The sequence below is a fragment of the Triticum aestivum genome, chromosome 5D (assembly GCF_018294505.1).
Source record: "Triticum aestivum cultivar Chinese Spring chromosome 5D, IWGSC CS RefSeq v2.1, whole genome shotgun sequence".
Classification (NCBI taxonomy): Eukaryota; Viridiplantae; Streptophyta; class Magnoliopsida; order Poales; family Poaceae; genus Triticum; species Triticum aestivum.
In genome coordinates this window covers 429,590,767-429,608,881 of record NC_057808.1, presented here as the reverse complement: position 1 = coordinate 429,608,881, position 18,115 = coordinate 429,590,767, and positions in this window count along the sequence as shown.

Genomic DNA, 18,115 nt, shown 5'->3' with positions numbered 1-18,115 from the left:
GGCTATATCCCTTTTCATACCGTGCCACCAAAAGCTTTCCTGAATGTCTTTGTACATTTTGGTTCCTCCAGGGTGGATTGAGTATGGAGCGGTGTGGCTCTCGGTTAGGATTTGTTGCTTGAGTACTTCAATGTTAGGTACGCAAAGTCTGTCCCCGTACCATAATATTCCTTCATTGTCTGTGACGAACTCTGAAGTCTTGCCAAGGCTCATTTTCCTCTTTATTCCTTCGATGCTGGGGTGCCCTTGCTGAGCCTTCTTGATTTGTTCCACGAGGGTGGGATGTATCTCCAGATTCGATACGGTGTCCTCAGAGACTAACACCATGTTGAGTCTAGCGAACTCCTGCTGAAACTCAGGCCTCAAGTTTTGTGGATCGTCGTTGCCCGGGCTGGGGTTCCGACTAAGGGCATCAACCACTACATTTTCCTTCCTTGGATGGTAGTGAATGCCGACATCATAGTCCTTGACCAATTCCAACCAGCGTCGTTGGCGTAAATTTAGCTCTGGCCGTGTGAAAATATATTTAAGGCTCTTATGGTCCGTATATACTTCACAACGATTTCCCAACAGAAAGTGCCTCCACTCCTTGAGTGCATGGATGACCGCTGCTAGCTCCAAGTCATGAGTTGGATAATTTTCCTCATGCTTCCGTAGTTGCCTGGAAGCATACGCGACAACTTTGCCATTCTGCATCAGCACACATCCGAGGCCCTTCCGGGATGCGTCATAATATACTTCAAAACTCTTGTGTATGTCTGGCACAGTTAAGACCGGTGCGGTCGTTAGTTTCTTCTTGAGCTCTTGGAAGCTTTTCTCGCAGGCTTCCGTCCATACTAACTTCTTGTCTTTCTTGAGCAACTGTGTCATTGGTTTTGCCACAGTGGAGAATCCTTCTATAAATCTTCTGTAATATCCGGCCATTCCAAGGAAACTCCGCACATCTGTCACGTTGGCTGGTGGCTTCCAGTCAAGTATGGCTTTGACTTTCTCTGGGTCTACGGCCAACCCTCCTTGGGTTAATATGTGGCCTAGGAAACCAACTTGCCTTAGCCAAAATTCACACTTGCTAAATTTGGCGTACAACTGATGTTTCCTTAATTATCCCAAAACAATTTTGAGATGCTCAGCATGCTCTTCTGGTGTCCTTGAATATACCAGAATATCGTCAATGAACACTACAACAAATTTGTCCATAAATTTCATAAACACTTTGTTCATGAGGTGGACGAAATATGCGGGGGCGTTCGTTAATCCAAATGGCATTACTATGAACTCGTATAACCCATATCTGGAAGTGAATGCTGTCTTAGGGATATCTTCTGTCCGTACTTTCAATTGGTGATATCCCGATCTCAAATCAATTTTTGAGAACACCTTGGCTTGTGCGAGCTGGTTAAACAAATCATTTATCCGTGGCATCGGATATTTGTTTTTGATGGTGACCATATTGAGAGCTCGATAGTCTATACACAATCTTAGTGTCCCATCCTTTTTCTTGGCGAATAATACTGGCGAACCCCATGGTGAGGAGCTGGCTCGAATAAAACCTTTGTCCAATAATTCTTTTATCTGCTTCTTCAACTCTACCAATTCTGAGGGTGCCATTCTATAAGGTTTCTTATAGACGGGAGCGGTGCCGGGTGCTAGTTCAATGCAGAACTCTATCTCTCGGTCTGGTGGCATGCCTGGTAGTTCTTCAGGGAATACGTCTGGAAACTCACACACCACTGGAACTTTTCTCAATTCTGAAATGTCCACTTTGTTCAATTTTGGTTGCCGTGACCGTGGTCTTTCTTGAGCTGTGGCCTTTATTGTCTTGCCGTGATGATGAGTGAGGATCACAGTCCGATTGAAACAGTCAATAAATCCCTTGTTGGTTGTCAACCAGTCCATCCCTAGGATGACATCCAGTCCTTTATTTTCCAACACGATGAGATTAGCTTGGAACTTTAGTCCTTCGAACTCAATGATCACTCCTTGGCAGGAACTCTGAGCGATCTACTTATTTCCGGGGGACTTGATGATCATAGATTTTTCCAAGGGAAGTATCGGAAAACCATGTTGTAAAACAAAACTCTTCGAAATGAACGAATGGGAAGATCCAGAATCAAACAAAACCGTGGCAGGTACTGTGTTGACAGGGAACGTACCGAGCACGATGTTTGGGGCATTCCGCGCTTCTTGTTGGGAATCGTAGCATAATTTTAAAATTTTCCTACGCTCACCAAGATGAATCTATGGAGTATACTAGCAACGAGGGGAAAGGAGTGCATCTACATACCCTTGTAGATCGCGAGCGGAAGCGTTCCAATGAACGTGGATGACGGAGTCGTACTCGCCGTGATCCAAATCACCGATGACCGAGTGCCGAATGGACGGCACCTCTACGGTGCAGCAAAGTCTCCTCCTTCTTGATCCAGCAAGGGGGAAGGAGAGGTTGATGGAGATCCAGCAGCACGACGGCGTGGTGGTGGATGTAGCGGGATGCCGGCAGGGCTTCGTCGAGCATATACGAGAGAGAGAGGTGTTGCAGGGGGAGAGGGAGGCGCCCAAGGCTGTAATGTTGCTGCCCTCCCTCCCCCCCTTTATATAGGCCCCTGGGAGGGGGGGCGCCGGCCAAGATCCATCTGGAGGGGGGCGGCGGCCAAGGGGGGTGGCTTGCCCCCCAAGGCAAGTGGGGCGCCCCCCACCCTAGGGTTTCCAACCCTAGGCGCAGGGGGAGGCCCATGGGGGGGCGCCCAGCCCACTAGGGGCTGGTTCCCTTCCCACTTCAGCCCACGGGGCCCTCCGGGATAGGTGGCCCCACCCGGTGGACCCCCGGGACCCTTCCGGTGGTCCCGGTACAATACCGGTAACCCCCGAAACTTTCCCGGTGGCCGAAACTTGACTTCCTATATATAATTCTTCACCTCCGGACCATTCCGGAACTCCTCGTGACGTCCGGGATCTCATCCAGGACTCCGAACAACTTTCGGATTTCCGCATACACATATCTCTACAACCGTAGCGTCACCGAACCATAAGTGTGTAGACCCTACGGGTTCGGGAGACATGCAGACATGACCGAGACGCCTCTCCGGTCAATAACCAACAGCGGGATCTAGATACCCATGTTGGCTCCCACATGTTCCACGATGATCTCATCGGATGAACCACGATGTCGAGGATTCAATCAATCCCGTATACAATTCCCTTTGTCCATCGGTATGTTACTTGCCCGAGATTCGATCGTCGGTATCCCAATACCTTGTTCAATATCGTTACCGGTAAGTCTCTTTACTCGTACCGCAATGCATGATCCCGTGACTAACGCCTTAGTCACATTGAGCTCATTATGATGATGCATTACCGAGTGGGCCCAGAGATACCTCTCCGTCACACGGAGTGACAAATCCCAGTCTCGATCCGTGCCAACCCAACAGACACTTTCGGAGATACCCGTAGTGCACCTTTATAGTCACCCAGTTACGTTGTGACGTTTGGCACACCCAAAGCACTCCTACGGTATCCGGGAGTTGCACGATCTCATGGTCTAAGGAAAAGATACTTGGCATTGGAAAAGCTCTAGCAAACGAAACTACACGATCTTTTATGCTATGCTTAGGATTGGGTCTTGTCCATCACATCATTCTCCTAATGATGTGATCCCGTTATCAATGACATCCAATGTCCATAGTCAGGAAACCATAACTATCTGTTGATCAACGAGCTAGTCAACTAGAGGCTTACTAGGGACACGTTGTGGTCTATGTATTCACACATGTATTACGATTTCCGGACAATACAATTATAGCATGAACAATAGACAATTACCATGAACAAAGAAATATAATAATAACCATTTATTATTGCCTCTAGGGCATATTTCCAACAGTCTCCCACTTGCACTAGAGTCAATAATCTAGTTACATTGTGATGAATCGAACACCCATTGCGTCCTGGTGTTGATCATGTTTTGCTCTAGGGAGAGGTCTAGTCAACGGATCTGCTACATTCAGGTCCGTCTGTACTTTACAAATATCTATGTCTCCATTTTGAACACTTTCACGAATGGAGTTGAAGCGAGGCTTGATATGCCTGGTCTTCCTGTGAAACCTGGGCTCCTTCGCAAGTGCAATAGCTCCAGTGTTGTCACAGAAGAGAGTCATCGGGCCCGACGCATTGGGAATCACCCCTAGGTCGGTAATGAACTCCTTCATCCAGACTGCTTCCTGTGCTGCCTCCGAGGCTGCCATGTACTCCGCTTCACATGTAGATCCCGCCACGACGCTTTGCTTGCAACTGCACCAGCTTACTGCTCCTCCATTCAAAATATACACGTATCCGGTTTGTGACTTTGAGTCATCCAGATCTGTGTCGAAGCTAGCGTCGACGTAACCCTTTACGACGAGCTCTTCGTCACCTCCATAAACGAGAAACATATCCTTAGTCCTTTTCAGGTACTTTAGGATATTCTTGACCGCTGTCCAGTGTTCCATGCCGGGATTACTTTGGTATCTTCCTACCAAACTTACGGCAAGGTTTACATCAGGTCTGGTACACAGCATGGCATACATAATAGACCCTATGGCCGAGGCATAGGGGATGACACTCTTCTTTTCTATATCTTCTGCCGTGGTCGGGCATTGAGCCGTGCTCAATTGCACACCTTGCAATACAGGCAAGAACCCCTTCTTGGACTGATCCATATTGAACTTCTTCAATATCTTGTCAAGGTATGTACTCTGTGAAAGACCAATGAGGCGTCTTGATCTATCTCTATAGATCTTGATGCCTAATATATAAGCAGCTTCTCCAAGGTCCTTCATTGAAAAACACTTATTCAAATAGGCCTTTATACTTTCCAAGAATTCTATATCATTTCCCATCAATAGTATGTCATCCACATATAATATGAGAAATGCTACAGAGCTCCCACTCACTTTCTTGTAAACACAGGCTTCTCCATAAGTCTGTGTAAACCCAAACGCTTTGATCATGTCATCAAAGCGAATGTTCCAACTCCGAGATGCTTGCACCAACCCATAGATTGAGCGCTGGAGCTTGCATACTTTGTTAGCATTCTTAGGATCGACAAAACCTTCCGGCTTCATCATATACAACTCTTCCTTAAGGAAGCCGTTAAGGAATGCCGTTTTGACGTCCATCTGCCATTTCTCATAATCATAGTATGCGGCAATTGCTAACATGATTCGGACGGACTTCAGCTTCGCTACGGGTGAGAAAGTCTCATCGTAGTCAACCCCTTGAACTTGTCGATAACCCTTAGCGACAAGTCAAGCCTTATAGATGGTCACATTACCATCCGCGTCTGTCTTCTTCTTAAAGATCCATTTGTTTTCTATGGCTCGCCGATCATCGGGCAAGTCAGTCAAAGTCCATAGTTCGTTTTCATACATGGATCCTATCTCGGATTTCATGGCTTCTAGCCATTTGTCGGAATCCGGGCCCGCCATCGCTTCTTCATAGTTCAAAGGTTCACCGTTGTCTAACAACATGATTTCCAGGACAGGGTTGCCGTACCACTCTGGTGCAGAACGTGTCCTTGTGGACCTACGAAGTTCAGTAGTAACTTGATCCGAAGCTTCATGATCATCATCATTAACTTCCTCCCCAGTCGGTGTAGGCACCACAGGAACATTTTCCCGCGCCGCGCTACTTTCCGGTTCGGAAGGGGTGACTATCACCTCATCAAGTTCCACTTTCCTCCCACTCAATTCTTTCGAGAGAAACTCCTTCTCCAGAAAGGACCCGTTCTTGGCAACGAAGATCTTGCCTTCGGATCTGAGGTAGAAGGTATACCCAATAGTTTCCTTAGGGTATCCTATGAAGACGCATTTTTCCGACTTGGGTTCGAGCTTTTCAGGTTGAAGTTTCTTGACATAAGCATCGCATCCCCAAACTTTTAGAAACGACAGCTTAGGTTTCTTCCCAAACCATAATTCATACGGTGTCGTCTCAACGGATTTCGACGGAGCCCTATTTAAAGTGAATGCGGCAGTCTCTAAAGCATAGCCCCAAAATGAGAGCGGTAAATCAGTAAGAGACATCATAGATCGCACCATATCCAATAGAGTCCGATTACGACGTTCGGACACACCATTTCTCTGAGGTGTTCCAGGCGGCGTGAGTTGTGAAACTATTCCACATTTCCTTAAGTGTGTACCAAATTCGTGACTTCAATATTCTCCACCACGATCTGATCATAAGAATTTTATTTTCCTGTCACGTTGATTCTCAACTTCACTCTGAAATTCCTTGAACTTTTCAAAGGTTTCAGACTTGTGTTTCATTAGGTAGACATACCCATATCTACTTAAGTCATCAGTGAGAGTGAGAATATAACGATATCCTCCGCGAGCCTCAACACTCATTGGACCGCACACATCGGTATGTATGATTTCCAATAAGTTGGTTGCTCGCTCCATTGTTCCGGAGAACGGAGTCTTGGTCATCTTACCCATGAGGCATGGTTCGCACGTGTCAAATGATTCGTAATCAAGAGAGTCCAAAAGTCCATCTACATGGAGCTTCTTCATGTGCTTGACACCAATGTGACCAAGGCGGCAGTGCCACAAGTATGTGGGACTATCGTTATCAACTTTACATCTTTTGGTATTCACACTATGAATATGTGTAACATCACGTTCGAGATTCATCAAGAATAAACCATTGACCAGCGGGGCATGACCATAAAACATATCTCTCAAATAAATAGAACAACCATTATTCTCGGATTTAAATGAGTAGCCATCTCGAATTAAACGAGATCCAGATACAATGTTCATGCTCAAAGCTGGCACTAAATAACAATTATTGAGGTTTATAACTAATCATGTAGGTAGATGCAGAGGTAGCGTGCCGACGGCGATCACACCGACCTTGGAACCATTCCCGACGCGCATCGTCACCTCGTCCTTCGCCAGTCTCCGTTTATTCCGTAGTTCCTGTTTTGAGTTACAAATATGAGCAACCGCACCGGTATCAAATAGAGGCTTACTTGGGACACGTTGTGGTCTATGTATTCACACATGTATTATGATTTCTGGACACTACAATTATAGCATGAACAATAGACAATTACCATGAACAAAGAAATATAATAATAACCATTTATTATTGCCTCTAGGGCATATTTCCAACACTTCTTCCATGGTCACATGGTTCAGGTGACCCTTCCTGTGATTGTTGTTGGGGTTGAAATTGTTGCGCTTGGGGGCTGGATTGTTCCCACCATTGTTTGGCTTGGGTGCCGAGTTCCTTGGTTTTGGGCACTATTTAGCATAGTGCCCTTCTTCACCACAAGCATAGCATGTGACCCCTGGACGGTACGTGAAGTCCTTGTCCCTGGAATGAAACTGTCTGGTTGGCCTTAGATCAGTAGTCGTGGATTTCCTTGCTTCAGTCCTCGGGACCTCAGTCCTGCTTCGGTTGTTGCGAGCAAGAGTCATCTTGTCCCTCTTTCGCTTATGGATATCCTCCAGGCTACGACGCTCATTCTCCAAGGTAATGGCCTTGTCAACCAGAGTTTTAAAATCCGGGAAAGTGTGCACGACTAGTTGGCATCTTAACGCCGGTGCCAGGCCGTCCAAGAATTTCTCCATCCTCTTGTTCTCAGTCATATGCTCGTCGTAGGCATAACGAGATAGCTGGGTAAACTGACCGTTGTATTCTGTCACTGACATGCCTCTCTGCTTGAGGTCATCAAATTCTCTCTTCTTGATTTTTATGATGCTCCTGGGGATGTGTGCCCCACGAAAGCCTTCCTTGAACTCCTCCCAGGTGATGTTATGTTCACTGGGGTGCATGTGTAGGAAGTTTTCCCACCATGCTGCAGCTGCTCCAGTAAGGTAGTGGGGTGCATAAAGCACCTTCTCATGATCTGAACACTGCGCAATAATTAGCTTCCTTTCGATATCACGAAGCCAATCATCGGCTTCAAGTGGCCTATCGGTATGAGCAAAAGTTGGAGGGCGAGTCTTCTGTAATTCAGACAACTTTGAGTGTGGTTGATAGGGCTCACGGTGGTTTCCCATATTGATGACGTGATTCATCATCTCTTGGTGCTGTTGCTGGCTTTGTTCGAAAAGGCGGCATACTTGCGATAAGGCCACTTCGCTGTCCTGTTGACTAGACTGTCCCTGAGTGAAATTGTTGTTGGTCTGTGTTCCATAAACTTCTTCTGGCTGATTGGGCATGGAACGAGTCCACGGACGAGACATTTTCCACTCTGGGGTATTATTTAGCAAAAATTCATGAGAAGAACTGTGTGGCACCCGGAAAATCTTGCAAAGGCAAAAATTTAAAAGACCTCAAGATTTTTCAAGAAAACATAAACGATTTCGCTCGAAGAAATGACTGCTTAAACACAAATCTTACACGCGAAACGCAAACGTACGATACAGCACTCAGGATGTGCGTACACATTCCTGACATGTTATTAAGACTAGCACAGCTCTCCGGAAAGCAGCGTACACAACTACTACAAGCTTAAACACATAAAACATATCATACAAGCAGACACGACGCACGGCTACTCGGCGCACTCACTCGGAGATGGTGACTATGTCCTTCCCCTTGCCGAGGGTAAGACCCAGCGGTACAGGAGACTCAACCTCCACCTCCTCTCTAGCAGGCTCCAGGCGCGTAGCACTGTGCTGAGGTGATGGTGCGGGAGCGACGGGCGGCAGTGCGGGTGCAGCAGGCAGTGCAGCTCTGACTGGAGTAGGAGCGATGACTCGGTCGAACTCCTCAGTGGTAGGCAGACGGCGAGCAGTGGCCAAAATGGCCGGTGCATAAAATGCTGAGGATGAGACGAATGTCAGAGGCGGTGCCGTGTGGAGAAGCTCCTTCCTGCTGGCAAGACCGCCCCGGACTAAGTCCTTGCGGGCAGCCACGAGATCGTCCACGAGGTTGTCGAAAGATTCTTCTAGAGCCTTGAGGTACTCCACAACCATCTCGATGGCTTCATCTCGCTCTCCCCTATGGCAGGCGAATGCATAGTGACAAGTATATGGCACATGGCATGGGAGGTAGCGGTAGCGACGGGTCTTCATCATAGGAAGAATGTCCCGAAGGCGAGCTATCGCCTCACGGGCAGCCATCTGCATGGCATGCCTCTCCGTAGGCATGGCCCTTCCCACAAAACGGAAGTGGCGAGATGCAGAACGTCCTCCCTTGAATTGCACCACGGCCTGGTGCATAGACACGTCGTTGCTGAGCTTGTGCTGATAAAGCGTGAACTCCGGACGAGTCGCTGGCCCGATTGCGAGCTTGGTGATGGAGACGAGGAGTTTGACAAACCCCTCGGGCACGTTAGTGAACACCCGAGTCTCGCAGTTGCTGCCAGCCATCTACAAAAGTAGGCAAGAATTCTGAGTAGTCATGTCATAAATTTATGATGACCAACAGAAAAATTAGCTACAATTGCAAAATGCTGAAAAAGCGCAAAAGACGCTAATAACCGATTAGCGAGCGCACCTAGTGGCTTCCTACAGTCAGCCTGGCTCTGGTACCAAGCTTGTCACGACCGGTCTTCCAATAAAAATATTTATTGAGAGATCGATCCCTTTTACGGACCAGTAGAGAAGAATCCCTTCTTACTGGTAGACAAAATCTTGATCACAGAAGAAAATACCAGGAGTACTGAATATAATACAAAGTTGAGCGGAGACTGCTCAACAATTTATTACAAACACGCCAACAATACATAAAGGCGGATAGGGTGGCAAATCTACTGACTCACGATAAAAGTGGTGGTGGATATATCACAGCGAGCTGGGTGATATGACTCCTGAAAACTAACAGCTCTTCGAGCGTCGGAGCGATGCTCGAGGAGACTTATTGCGGGTGGTGGAAGCGTATATGATACAAGTGACCAATATCCAGGATCGCACGGGACTGACTGGGATTCCTCTAGGCGTCGGACTCACTATCAAACTCTTCATCCATGAGATCGCCTTCGTCAACATCTGGCCAAATCAATAAGCCAGGTGAGTACTATGAAAGTACTCGCAGGACAGTTCGGACATAAGATATAACAAATCTAAACATGATGCATGCGAACAGATTAACAAGTGCACTCAGACAAAGAGATAAAAATGCGTGGAAAATAAAAGAGAAGTCGGGCGGTAGTCCTGCCGAAATCCCAAAGTAAACACTGAGGGCCAAACGAGTGTCTGAATGACTCCTCGAGAGGAAAATACAAGAATAACAATTCCGCAGTCGGGCGTCAAGGCGACACCCCATAAAGGGCTTATAATAGAATATAAAAGACAGTGCGTGCCACAGTCGGACGTCTGAGCGACATCACATAAAGGGCTTATATCGAAAGTAAATAACAAGGGTGCCACAGTCGGATGTCTGAGCGACATCACATAAAGGGCTAATATTGAAAGAATAAACAATGGTGCATGCCACAGTCGGACGTCTGAGCGACATCACATAAAGGGCTTATATTGAAAGAATAAGTAACAGTGCATGCCACAGTTGGACGTCTGAGCGACATCACATAAAGGGCTTCATAACTTAATATCTCAGTAGCTTAAGAATTTAAATCATATCAAGGGAAGAATCAGGTATGAGATAACAATAGGGGATAGTCCATCCACAGGAATAACGTCAACCAAGTTTACCACTCAAGTTTGTTCACCGGGGATTATACCACGAGAACTTGACATAGATACGGGTACATGGGTCACGGGTTTGACCATGGATACGATGACTTGGAAGGATTTGACTCTGCAGAGTTTGTACTTTAACCACAGCCAACGGATTTCAGTAGTCATGGGGACTAGTTCCGTTTACGGTGTTTTGGAAGAAACACATCTAACCAGTACACACCCATTCAACATTCCGAAGCCAGGGAATCACCCTCGGCAACGTTCAAGAAAAACCTTGAGTCACGGAGGCTACAACCTCGCGTAGCATGGGATCAAATTTATATACGCGCTCTCTAAGGGGTGCCCCCCTCTCGGTCCCAACCGGAAACACCCATGCCCCCTGACCGGATGACTGGCTTTAATCCAGAGCCATGGAACCCTCATCCCGGCCCCTCTATTTGGTGTGTACACGGAAAGAGGTTCCCAACTTACTAAACCGTATTCTTGGCAGAAAACATGTGGCGGCACGGAAAGGGGAAGAATGATAACGTGACTCAGTCCACGTTAACGTTGGAGTTTATCGGACATCGTAAGTCTGGCATGCTACAACAATACCACCTTACTGCCTTTCATGTCACCACATGACTAGGCCATCTCTCATTAGAGATCACAGTAACTTCGGAACACACGGGTAGTTGCCTTACATGCAACGAGATACTCACCGATGCTCATATGCCATGCACAAACCATTCAAGCAAACATGCAAAACACCCGTCATATCAAAGGTTCAAACATGCTTTCCTGGTTCGGAGAAGTCGGAGTCTAGCTCGGCGAAGTTCGCGGCTCCGTCACCTCTTCCGGAACCTACGGTATAGCGAAAACGTATACTAACGTGAAAATCATCGCGTGTATAAAAGTTGTCCCAAACTTTTTCCAAATAAATACTATAAAAAACTAGCCAAAAATATAAGACTGTCAGAAAAAGAATCACTCAAAAATCACTTTTTATTAAAAAGTTATAAGGGTTTTTGGCCAGGGACTAATCTGTGATGAAATAGAAAAGAACCAGGGACTTAACTGAGAAAATAGAAAACGGTTCGAAGGGAAACGCACCAGCCCACAGAGAAAACGTACTTGCCCGAAGGCGCCAACGAAAAACGCTTCGGGGAGAGAAAGAAGAGAGGCTGACGTGGGGGTCCCACATGTCAGGTTTAAATCCTCGCCGGCGCCCGAAGGCTGCGGTGGTCGCCGGCGTCCAACCACGGCGAGTCAGGGAGATCGGAGTGTACCAAGAGGTTCAGTGTGTTCTTCCACGTCGGTGGGTGGTGGACTTGGTCGTCGGAGAGCACTACGTCGACAGCGACACTTTCTCCGGCGGACGGCGGCTCGGGCGATGGTGGAGAACTCAGGTGGGTGCTGCAAACTCCGAATTGAAGCGCAGGTCAGGAGAGTGGATGCATAAGAGAGCTACTGGCAAGAGTTGGGGGTTAGAGGTGCACGCACGGGAGCGAATCGAGCTGGATCCCGTGGCGGGTCGCGGCGGCCGGAGTTGAGCAAGGAAGCTCTCCCGTGGCTCTACCAGTGGCTAGGCGTGGCGTTGGAGGTGTGCAGAGGTGGTGTGGGTTCGAGTTGGAGCTCGGGGCCTCTATTTATAGGCGGTTCGAGGGGGTGGCCATGAACGGGGTCGCTCCGGCGAGCAATTACGGCGAGGCAATGGCTTGGCAGGGAGCTTAAGTGGCCAGGCAGCATCAGGGAGGTGTACTGGTGCCGTTCCCCTGCTAATCTTGGTCGGTCTTGGCGTAATGGCGCCGGTCCTCGACGGGGTGGCCGTACGGGCACGACGGCGGCAGAGAGCGTGCTCCGCGCCTAGCGGTTCACGATGAGGGTGGCAGCGCGCATTGGGGAGTGGGTGGCCACGCGGCGGCCTCCGGTGGCTTGGGCGGCGCTGGGTGGCGCCGTCCACGCGGCGCTCCTCTCTGGCGGCCGCAAAGCCGCCGCTGCCGTCGTTCACGGGGCGTCGCACCTCCTCCTGCTCGTCGCCGACGCCCGCAACCTTCCAGGCGCTCGTGCGGTGCAGAGGACAAGGGGAGGGGACGGGGAGCAAGACGCCACAGCGACACTGGCGAGATGGACAACGAACACTGAAGAAAACGACAGTGCACTGAAACTGTTCTCTGAACTTAACTGAACATGACAGCAACAGTGTCCAGTAGGTGTTTGACGAAATGATTTTGCAAGAAGAAAATTTTTCCTGGAGCTGGGACTTGGTGAGGTGACCTCTCAATGCACCCAGAGGCAGCCTGATTTTTCTCAGATTTTTAGGAGAAGAATTTGAATGAATTTCATCAAATTTGGCAAATCTGGTCCAAACTTGCAGCAAGTATAGTTTGAAAAATTTGAACTGAAGACCAATGGATCTTCCTGGATCTTGGTTGAGGGTTCAAAGGACTAGCTAGGGGAATTGGTTTGGAGGCAAAATTCAAAGCAGAAAGGGTAGCTCCTTTGAGAACCTCCAAGGATCAACAAAGAAGGCAGAAATTGTTTTTGATAAGAAATAAATGGGAAAAATTATATGGAGGGGTTCAACTTGCTGTATTTGAGGTACATCATGATCCAAAGGTGGGGAAAAGTTTATGGCAGTGGATTTCCACTTGGGTCATGGCAAGAGGAACTTTTGAAAAGGAGGAAAGATCACTCAAAAATACCGTAGTGCCATTTAAATGATTTCAAAAGAAATTTTTCCTAAGTGAAAAGCATTTGGTTTTGAGTCCAAATTAAAAAAGGGAAAACCTCCAAGACCAAAATCAAGTCTTGGGTGAATCCAAATAAAACACTTGCCATAAAAGAAAGTTTTTGAGAGGGTGGGTTCTTTAAAAAAATAAATTAAATACCCTCCTCAAATAAAAATAAAAGTTTGAAAAATCCAATTAAAATTTTTGGGTGTCACAGAAAGGGATTGTCGGCTACCGGCCTCCGCATCGCGATGAAGGCGCCGCTCTGAGCCGGCACGCCCCTCATGGCGGTACCGAGCTTGGACTGGAAGAATTGCCCCCAGAGCTCGAGGGTGGGAAGGACGGCGAGGAAGCCCTTGCACAAAGTGACGAAGGCAGACAGCAGCTCCACTGTGTTGGGAGTGAGGTGGTGCGGCTGGAGGTGGTAGAACTCGAGGAAGGAACGGAAGAAGCCACTCGCAGGCAGGCCGAGGCCGCGCAGGCAGTGCGAGCAGAAGATTACCCGCTCTCCCTCCTCCGGCGCCGGCGAGATCTCCCTCTCCGGCGCAAGACAGACCCACACATGATCCCTGCCGGGCAACTGCCGCGTCTTGCGGAGGAAGTCGATGTGGTCCTCGTGGACGTTGGAGCCGTCCCAGTCTCCGCCGCGCGACATGAGGGCAAGAAGCCGATGAAAAAGGTGCGACGACGGCGAAAGCACGGCCCCGCGGCGGCGAAGCTGCGGGGTAGTGCGATGACTGGAGGGACGGCACGGCGGTGAGGGGCTACAACGATGGAGAGGAGGAAGAAGAAGATGGTGGAGCGAGGGCGAGCATGCAAGCATTTTCCGCTCCTCCTCCTCCCCCTATTTATAGCCTCGTGCGGCGAAGCCGAGGAGGCGAGGCGTAGGGGGGACGTGGGATTAACTGCGCCCACTCCCCCACGTCCCGCGATTATTGCGCCCTAACGCCGTGCGGAAACTGCCGTTGGAAGGCGAATGGCCCGTTTTGGGCCACAGAAGATCCACACCTAGGCCGAGGCGTGGAAGTGTCGGGCCCCGGCCTGCGGCGGCGTCCAGTCGCGCGTGGGCTGGCAGGCTCTTCCAGCCGGAGGGCACCATGCGGCGTGCGGGCGGCAAGCGGCCGGCCCGCAACCTCGCGTGTGCGCCAGCTAGTTCCCGCCTTCAGACTTCAAAGCCTCACCAAGACGGCATACCTAATCAAAGCCGTCTCCTAGCTGTTGGCTCTTCAAGATAGGAAGCTGATTGAGCTTCTCGTCCTCCTTTCAGCCACGAAGCCCAACCAGCTTCGGGGACTACTGTCGGAGTAAATGACCACGGGTGGCCTAACCGGCTCCCCCTGGCTCTTCAAAAATTATCGGGCCGATCGAGCCTTCAAGCACCCAAAGCACAGGGCCGTCTTCCCCTGGCCGGCTATCTCACAGGCCGACTACTGGAAGGCTGCCCGGCCCTAAAACCCTCCAGAAGAGAGCCACAAGAAGGCCGACTCCAAGAAGCCGGCCACAAGAAGACCAACTCCACGATGCCGGCCACAAGAGGGCCGGCTCCCCGCAAGCGGCCAAGATTGCACCCTCAAGGACTACACCCACATAACGCTGACGAGACGGGGCGTGGCTACAGTAAAGCCTGCCACCCCCGAATCTCGGAGCACGCATGGCCATAGTGCGCCGTACGGGTCGGCCATTCCCCGTCCGGCGCGACATTGTTGCCATGTTGACCATGACGCCACCCACGACAGGCTGTCAGTACGGCCCGCGGGCGGCGGGCCCCTTCAGCCGGAGAGACGCTCGAAGGCGACCAACCTCCCCCAGTCGGCCTGGGGTGTAGCCGGCTCCCAATAGCCAGCTACATCACTCCCTCAAAGTATGTGCATCATTAAGGAGACAGTGTGAGCCCGCCAGACGGCGGCACTGTAGCCATGCTTACCTCGGCAAAGCCCTCGTCATCAGGGGCGAGGCTACAGTGACCAGCCGCCGGCAAGACCCCCAGGCGGTGGGGCCGGCCTTTCGGCCAAGAGGCTGGCAGCCGGCGGGACCCACCAGTCGATGGGCCCCAGTGGCCGGCGGAGAAGCCGGCGGATACAGACACTGACGGCCTGGACCCGCATCCAGCCGGATTACCATTGTACCCCTGGGGGGTAGGCCTATATAAACCCCCAGGGCACCCATGCAAAGGGTTGATCTCTTAGAGTTTTAGACACCACATAGAGAGAAGAGGAGAGCTAGCCTTGCCCTTCTTCTTCCTCTAGCCCAACAGCTCAAGGAGCCACTTGTAGCCACTTGTGTTGATCTAGTGATCATGCGGAGACCCCGCAGAGCAGGACTAGGGGTGTTATCTCCACGGAGAGCCCCGAACCTAGGTAAGATTCGCCGGCGTGCATGTCTTCGCCTTATCCCGTTTCCAGGCACCGGCGATGTTTTACTGGCTCCCACAATGATAAGCCACCCGTTGGCATATGTCGCACCTACCACCCGACACAACGATTACTATTGAAGGTTTTGAATTCCCTCTTCCTACTGTCAAGAAGAAATATGATATTCTTATTGTTGGGGACATGCATATCCCCGTTGAGGTAACCTAGTGTTATTCGAAAATTCTCCGGTTTCATGTTATTCGGAAAGAGTCTGTTAACAAGACTTGATCAACCTTGTTAGTGGATTCCTTTTGATGAGCACCAGATGGATGAAGTTAGAAAGCACAACTCTTTGTACCCTCCTTTTACTTTCTATTATTTAGATTAAATAAAGCAAAAATAGTATTTTCTATCTGAACTTTGAATTATCCTTGCAATAAAAATACCCCGAAAATAAAAGTTCTCCAAATGTCCTGAAAATGAAATATGATTTTTTGTAGAATATTTAAGAATTTCTGGCACTGAGAACACACCAGGGGGGCCCACCATTTGGCCATGAGGGAACAGGGCGCGCCCACCTCCCTTGGGCGCGCCCCCTTGCCTCGTGGGCCCCACGTCGGACCCCTCCGCTTATTCCTGCACCCACTCACTTCGTCTTCCTCCAGAAAAAATCTTCCCATAACTCAAACCCGTGTTCTAGCTCATCTTGCTGCCATTTTTGATCTCTTTGCTCAAAGCTCCATTCACAAAACTGTTTTGGGGGATTGTTTTTGGGTATGTGACTCCTCCAGAGGTCCAATTAGTTTTTGTTCTAGTGCTTTATTTATTGCAATTTTTTCCTGCTAAGGTGACCCTGTTCTTGAGCTTGCATGTCTAATTTATATGGTCCAAAGTAGTTTTAATGCATGATATAGCCTCTAGGCACTTGTGGGAGTAGTTGGTATCAATCTTGTTGAGTTTGGTTCAGTTTTATTTTGAGTCACTAAAAATTTCAGAAATTTTTCAGAGAAAGAAAATGATGAAGAGATTGTTGAGGAGCTCTTCGAGCCGAAGCTCGAAGGATAAGCAGGATGAAGAGAATAAAAATCCCAAATACAATCTTCCTCGCACTGCGGAGGTTCGGCCATGCGAATGGCCTTGTGATGCGTTCTTGAGAGCCGCCGGAATTTACGATGACTTTTATTACTTGGCTGAGAATGTAGGCTCACCGACGTCCTCCACGACTAGCGTGAACAGTATCTCCTACTCACTAATATTTTTGTGCAAAATTTTTATTTTCATGCTAAGAAATCACCACCTTCAGTGGAGTTTCACTTATATGATCAGGTTAAGGAGATGTCACTCTATGATTTTTGTCGGGTCTGCAAGATACCCTTTGTGGGCAGCATCGAGGAATCACATCATAGTGATGTGGATGGATTTATTGATAGAATTGCTGTAGGGGAAACGAGTAAAGTTTCCGGTGCAAGAATTACTAGTATACATTTTCCTGTCCTACGTTACTTTGCGATATTTCCTAGTACATGCTTAATTGGTCACGGGAACAGTGGAAATTAGTGCTCCTGATCTTGTCATTTCGCGCCATGCTTTGTTTTGTGATACAACTTTCAGCTTAGGTGCTATTGTTACTAAACGATTAAGTCTGAACCGTACAAAGGGCCCCATCTTCGGAGGCATCTTTGCTTCACGCCTTGCTAAACGCTTTGAGATACCTATTAGGCATTATGAGGAAGAGGAAAAGTTGCTGCCCCCTATTTTTCTAGATTATAAGAGTATGGTAGCACATGAATTTATTGTTAAAAATAAGAAGAAGATGCTTAAGTATAATTTGATATTTGATAAAACTCATTGTGAGACTATTACCTTGCCTACACCCTCTTTGTTTAACATACTTTCAGGCACGTACCTCATCTTGCCCGAGGCCATTTATGCATACTGCAGGCTGACACAAATCCCAGAGCCTGAGCCTGAGCCACCACTTCATCCTTATCGACAGTCTGTTTATCAGTGGGATCCGGAGGAGATCGCTAACCAATGGCACCCTGAGGACCCTCCTCAGTACACCGGAGAGAGTAGCTTCGATCCGTGGGAATATAACAACTTAGGCCAAAAGCCTAAGCTTGGGGCTGTATGTATTTCTCACCGACATTACATTCATGTTCACAAACTCATGCCAGTTGTCGGTGCTCATACTTTTTCATTGTACTATCCATGCTAGTTTATTTTCTTTTCTAAGCCTTCTTCTTGTGTGTTTGAAAAACCTTAAGAAAAACAAAAAAAAATTGTTGTAGCTTTTAGCTAGTTTACTTTAAATTGCCTGTAGTAGTAGTAATTAAAATAAAACCCAAAAAGATTTCTCGTTCTTCTTTTGCTTGTTGGGAGCTTTCCCGTGTAAATTGTTTTATTTCTTTTCTTTTCTTCGGGGGTC